The sequence below is a fragment of the Peromyscus eremicus genome, chromosome X (assembly GCF_949786415.1).
Source record: "Peromyscus eremicus chromosome X, PerEre_H2_v1, whole genome shotgun sequence".
Taxonomy (NCBI): domain Eukaryota; kingdom Metazoa; phylum Chordata; class Mammalia; order Rodentia; family Cricetidae; genus Peromyscus; species Peromyscus eremicus.
In genome coordinates this window covers 60,706,235-60,713,509 of record NC_081439.1, presented here as the reverse complement: position 1 = coordinate 60,713,509, position 7,275 = coordinate 60,706,235, and the positions used below count along the sequence as shown (strand labels likewise).

The 7,275-nt window shown below is 38.2% G+C and overlaps 1 pseudogene; it reads right to left on the bottom strand.

Annotated features, from left to right (window-relative positions):
- Positions 1–1,289: 1,289 nt before the first annotated feature.
- LOC131900059 (AP-2 complex subunit sigma-like) lies at positions 1,290–1,764 on the bottom strand (annotated as a pseudogene).
- Positions 1,765–7,275: the final 5,511 nt, after the last annotated feature.

Below are 7,275 nucleotides of genomic sequence, written 5' to 3'. Positions count from 1 at the left end.
AGTTCTGTCTGCATCTGCCACATGTGAGCTATTTCTATTTCACTTCTACTGCTGTGCCCCTTGGGGAAATAAAAACAATACATAATGAAGAGAGACCTCTAAGGATCAGAGATAACTAGAACTCATTGATTTCTGTTGAACATATCTAAAAATTGGCCATACCCAAATTGTTTCCTCTTGCTTGAGACAAATATCGAATATATTTGTCATAAGACATCAGGTCTCATTTTCTACTTTCTGCTTTGCAGCAATATGCACAGTGTGGTAGAAGGGTACAACACTGGAAGCCAGGACACCTGCATGCTAAGCTGGTCTCTATTAATTGTTATGTAACCTTAAGCAAATCCTATACACACAGAACTCCAACTTCCTCAGCTGTAGAATGAGAATGATACTAGTTTTGCCTTTGTTGTGGGCCTTTGCAGAATTCAAATACAGTTAGATACGCTAAAATTTTATCCTAAAATATATAGTAAGATAGCATTTTAAAGTATTTAGAAGAGGCTGTTAAATGTGCTGATTCATATTTATTGTATCAATTCTCAATTTTGAAAGAATTAGAACAAAATATGGCTACAGTTAAATTCTATTGCATATCAATAATCATGTTGCTTATTCATTCCTACATCTAAGCTTTTGTCTGTGTTTTCATTTCGACTCACATACGTACCCATGCACGCCATATAGATATGCCACAAAACCTTCAGTCACCTGCAAACTCACAATGAATGTACTATCCTTTTATGAATTACGTCTTTATAGCCTATGCCATACAACTCACTTCTTACTACTTTTCCCATAGCCTATACCATACAACTCACTTCTTACTATTTTTCCCAGTTTTTTCCATATGTGTTAGCATTTTCTCCCAAAGGGAAGTGCTCCATGTAGAATTATCAATTCCTTGAGGTTACAAATTGCATCATTACATGGAGGTATCTAATATTTAATGAACTATATATATTATACTCTGGTTTAGGGGTTCTTATTTTGTTTTGTTTGTTTTGGGGGGTTGTTTGTTCATTTGTTTGTTTGTTGGCCAGACAGGACCATATTGGGGGCTGTGCACATGCATACTCACAGCATCACATGACAATGGCACAGTTACTCGGGACATCAAAGTGGCCTCTGCCCAGAGGCAGTGAGTTGCAGCCTCCTCCCATGCAGCCTAAACCCTACTGGGTCCTTCCTCTGGGGCGGGAGGGAGGGGGCTGCTGGGGTTACCCTTGGGCCTGGCAAGAGGTGAGCAGGCAGTTTGGTCTAGCAGACCAGGCTGGGCAGAGGTCACCTCACTCCAGGGACTGCAACATCAGCAGCTACTTCAACACCTTTCGTCTGGCTGGTTTCTTGGATTTCACCTGCCAGAAACATCTCATCTATCATCGTGTAAACCTTCTAGAAGTTAAACACCAGGTCCAGTTCACAGACATTGTGAAAATATTCATTTAACACTTCCACGAAGTTGTGGATGGCCTTGAGATAGGCCAGACTTTTGTCCTTGACGTCCACACGGATGCAGAAGTAGAGGCCAGCATAGCGTCAATAGATGATCATGAAGTTCCAGAACTCCACAAAGTTCATGTGCTCCGTATCCCTAATGGTGACCATGGCGTGTACCTCCTCAATCAACTTCTGTTTCTCGTCATCATCAAACTGCATGTACCACTTGGCCAGGCGCGTTTTACCCGCCCAGTTCTGGATGAGAATGAAGCAGATCCTGGCGACTCCTGTCACTATACTCTGTTTTAAACGCTTTAGCTTCATAAATACATTAATACATATGCCAGCAAGCTTCAGAACCAAGGTTCAATCTATGTTCTTAATTTGCTAGATATCTGTGTCACCATTTTCAGGTACAAAGTTTCAGGTGTACGTGATAAATAGGCAGACATGACAAATCTCTAGGAGGTATTTACTATACATAATTATGCCTTCCGTTAACAAGATTGCTGTGCCTTTAATTTTTGTAATAGGACAGGTATATTATGCCCTTACCACAAACAGTTGAGAGATAAATGATAGACAAATAGAGATAGATATACAATGATGATGATGATGATAAATAGATGATACATTGAAGTATATGTTTAAATATATAAATTATATGAACACATGCCTGTGATTTAGTCAGAAGAATGTCATGAGAATATTATAGATTCACTTAAATATTGAAATTAGGAAATTCATATTTGCAATTCCTAATGGCAAAATAATAATAGCCTATAGCGTTAACATTCCACGGTCTTCACATGCATCCCTTTGGTCACCAGCAGCCCTGTCAAATCTCATAAGCTAGCCAGATTAACTCTCATTATACGCTTAACTTTTTACTTCATTTATCAAGTATCGCTTCTGTATCCCTAAAAACATTTCTGATCTTAATCAAATGTTCTGTATTTCAGTTTTCAGAATAAACATAATTGTTTTTGTGTGTTCTTCTTAGACTGTAAGCTTGTTTTCTTGGCTATACAGTCTCCTGGTTTGCAGGAAAGTAAAATGATTATGCAATTATATTTTAATTGGCCTTTAAAAATAATCAAATGTATCTTTCAATAACTTTCTCTTACTAAAACATCAGTGACTCCAACTGTGGAAAATATACATGCTTGAAAGGTGAGATTAGTATCACAGCAATATAAACTCAAGGGATACATTCCAGTAAGCATCATCACACTAGACAGTCAGAAAATATTCTATTCTATTCATGTGTACAACCTGGGTTCAATTGGCTTTGCCCGATACAAAGATAGAAAGGTTACTCTAGATAAAAACAAAAGACAAACTGTTTGCTCATTGTTTCACTTTTCTCTGCATTATACATAGTCCCTTTATATAATTCCTTACATCATCACTGCTAACTAATAAGGATATATTTCTATCATAAATAACAAAAGCATGACCTAAATTTTTTATTAAACAGATTTATGTAAAATATCTTCTCAAGATACATTTAATGGGGAAGTGGATTCAGGCTCCCACATCTAACCAATAAGCTATCTGCAAGTGAAACCCACTGGCAAAGGAAAAATCATTTTTTCCAATGGGGTCTCACTTCCTATATTACCAACTATTTCCCATGTCTAGGAGTAATTGATCAACACAAAACAAACTTAACGGCATTTTTATAGACTTTTTGTCTCATTTTGCCTTGTTAGAGTGTCTTTTGTCAAATTGGTCTTTTGCTTCTTTACTTTGATTTCTCTTTTTGGTTTGTTCTGGTGTGTGTGTGTGTGTGTGTGTGTGTGTGTGTGTGTGTGTGTGTGTGTGTTGTGGTGATATTTTATTTGTGCTGAAATGTGATGATATTTTATTTGTATGTTAATAAATAAAGTTTGCCTGGAGATCAGAGGAAATAGCAAGCCATTAAGTAAACACAAAAGTCAGGCAGTGGTAACACAAGTCCTTAATCCAATCACATGGCAGGCAGAGTCTCACTAGGGAACAGCCAAGCATGGTGACACACACCTTTAATCCCAGTACCAACCATAGAGATCTGGAGGTCTGTACAGACAGGCAGTGACAAAGAAGTGAGGTAGCTGGGCTAAGAGCCAATGAGAGGACAGAACAGCGAGGCAATAAAGGCGCGGGTAGACAGGAAGTAGCTTCACCTTTTGGTAGCTGCAGAGCTGGAGAGGTAAGGTTGATGGTTATCACTATTTCCCTGATCTCTAAGGCTTTCACCCCTATATGTGGCTCTGTGTTTTTTGTTTAATAAGACGGTTTAGAAATTCGTCTACAGTGTTTCTTGGGTTTTTTGTCTTGTTTTGTTTGTGTTTTTTTAATAGAAAGAAAAGGAATATAAAGTTAGGTGGGAAAGGAGGTGAAAAGGGTCTGGGAGGAATTGAGAGAGAAGAAAAATATGATCAAAGTATGTTGTATTTTTTTCAATAAAAATACATTTAAATGTGTATCCCAAGTACCTGATCTTTATAGTTTCTCCTAATAACTAGCCAGTTTATCTAGGAAATTCATTGCATATCACTAGTGCTATCTTGGAAATTTAATATTTAATACAGCCTAACTGTCCTGATAGAAAGTTGTCTTTTAATGCAGAAAGTTATATTGTTGAATATTGGATAGGAAATATTAACATCTGTTATTGCTCAGTTTCACTGCACTATAGAGAAACAAAAATTACCATACCCTTTCCTGAACACCAATAACTATGTGGGTTCCATGTTTTTGTTTTTAATATTCTTAGTTTAAAGATTAATGATTATAAAAACATGGGTAGACATCATGAATATTAAATATTAAAAAATACCATTGAATATAGAAATAACATCTTCCATTCCATAAAAAGCAGATTATGCTTTCTACAACTTTGAGAAAGAATAATGCAACTTAATATTTAATTCTAATTTTCTTTTAAAAATGGCTTCAAACAATTAACAAAGAAAACTGCTCTCACTCTTCAAACTAGTTTTCATTTTTCTAAGATGAAGATTATAACTTGCCAGGAGATTTGGGTTTTTTTTATATTCTTTGGTCTGGGATTTAGATGCTACAGTTTTATTTTATTGCTTTTCCTTAAACTATTCGTGTATATTTTCCTATGTATTTTAATTGCTTCTTTCATTTTTTGATATTAGAATTACATCATTTCCCCCATCCCTTTCCTCCTTCCAAACCTTCCTGAATATTTCTCCTTGCTCTCTTTCAAATTCATGGCCTCTTTTTTCAATACGTGTGTGTGTGTGTGTGTGTGTGTGTGTGTGTGTGTGTGTGTGTGTGTGTGTGTTTGGAAGAATGACACCGTGAAAGCTAGTCCTCGGGGAACAGGGGCACTGCATCTGAAGTGTAAGGTGTCTTCAGCAATAAGCACTTACCCTCTACCTCTAGGGGACAACCCAGGGCAATAGCAATAGCCCCTGTAATGTTTTGTGAGTCTCTTGGACAACCCTGACCAAAAACTCTCATGCCTGGTGTTGGTGTTTTTGTTAGATGAGCTTTGGCTCTTGGTGTAAGGGATGTCTGCCCCCTCAGAGTCAATACAGGACACACCTGGACTCCAAATTTATTACCCTTGAGGGGGAAGCTGCAAAGGCAGCAAGCAAGGAGCAGCAACAGTGAGCAGCAAGCAAGCATGTGTTTTTTGCAGGGGCGGGATTTTTAGGAGAAAAGTGGGGAGTCTGTGCCAGGGTGAGTTGGTAAGTCCTGATTGGACATATTAGCCAAGTAATGAATTTTTATTGTTGGACCTTGGTGTTCTGTCTCAGGAATGAGTTGAGTAGCCAAATAAGGGGCTGGACCTTGAGGGCTAACTTTAGGAATGGAATCTAATGGTTTATCAAGGGGGAGAAGGGTAAAAAGCAAAAACTGTCCACAGCTTGTTTGCTATGCTTAGGCCTGTGTTTGTCATGTTTGGACCTGCTAGAGTCCTTCACTTGGAGGGAACATTCTCAGCTCAGATGGGAAAGTTTTATTTAAACTATATATGTTAATATATATATATATATACACTTACACTCAGAATTATATGAATTATGTTTTTTTTAACTTTTCTGGTTTCTGCAATTATGCCAGGATACATACTCACTTCTAAATATTTGTCATATGACATTTGTCTTTTTGGATCTGGGTTGCCACACTCAATATTATCTTTTCCAGTTTCATCCTTTTACCTACAAAGTTAATGATTTCAATTTTCTTTAGAGTTGAATAGTATTTCATAGTGTATATGTACCATATTTTCATTAGTTTAGGGTTTTTATTGCTGTGAAGAGACACCATGACCACGGCAACTCTTATAAAGGAAAACATTTAATTGGTGTTATCTTACGGTTCAGAGGTTTAGTCCATTATCAACACAGCAGGTGGCATGCAGGCAGATGTGGTGCTGCAGAAGGAGCTGAGAGTTCTATATCTTGATCCTCAGGCAGCAAAAGGACACTGTGTCCCACACTGGGCATAGCTTGAGCATATGAAACCTCAAAGTCAGCCTCCACAGTGACACACTTCCTCCAAAAAGGCCACACTCCCTAATAGTGCCACTATTAACCAAGCATTCAAACACATGAGTCTAAGGGGGCCATACCTATTCAAACCACCACACCCACTCATCGGTAAAAGGACATATAGATTGTTTTCATTTCCTAGTTATTGTGAAAAGAGCAGTGTGGTGATATTGTATTCTCCACAATATTGTGCACCCTAATAAACTTATCTGGGGTCAGAGAACAGAACAGCCACTAGATACAGAAGCCAGAAAATGGTGGCACACACACACCTTTAATCCTAGCATTCCAGAGGCCACACTGGAAACAGCCAGGCATGGTGACTCACGCCTTTAATCCCTGGAAGTAATGGCAGAAAGCAGAAGGTATTTAAAGCGTGAGGATGAGGAACTAGAGCTGGTTAAGCTTTTAGGCTTTTGAGCAACAGTCAGCTGAGATTCATTCTGGATGAAGACTCAGAGGCTTCCAGTCAGAGGAAACATGATCAGCTGAAGAACTGGCAAGGTGAGGAAGCTGTGGCTTGTTCTGCTTCTCTGATCTTCCAGCATTTAACCCAATACCTGGCCCTGGGTTTGATTTTATTAATAAGACCTTTTAAGATTCATGCTACAACAGTGTGAGATCCAGGAAAGGCGCAAAGCTACACAGAGAAACCCTGTCTCGAAAAAAAAAAAAAAAAAAAAAGATTCATGCTACAGAGCAGCAATGAACACACACACACACACACACACACACACACACACACACACACACACATATATGGAATAAGACGTCAAGTCCTTTAGGGATAGGCCAAGAAGTGATATAGATTTACTTTCAGTTGCATTTTTTGGAGGGGTTGTTTGTTTGTTTGAGAATTCCTCACACTGGTTTCTAGAGTAGCTGGACTACTTGGAAATCCCACTAACAGTGAATGAGGACTCCCTTTTCTCCACACCCCTTCCATCATTTGTTGTCAGTTGTTCTGTTGATCTCTGTCATTCCGACTTCTATCTCCCAACTACTAGGATGACAGATGTATGCCAACACATCCAACTTCTAACAAACTTTATGGCAAAGCTAACATCAATACTCCTCGAACTGTTCCACAAAATAGAAAATAAAAGAACTCTACCAGATTATATAATATCCAAACTGGATAAGGGCACAATTAAAAAAGAAAATTACACATCAATTTCTATGATGAACACAAATGACAAAATTATCAAGAAATATTTGCAAATAGAAATCAAAAGTACAATGCCAGGCGGTGGTAGTGCACACCTTTAATCCCAGCATTTGGGAGGCAGAAGCAGGCGAATCTCTATGAGTCAGAGGT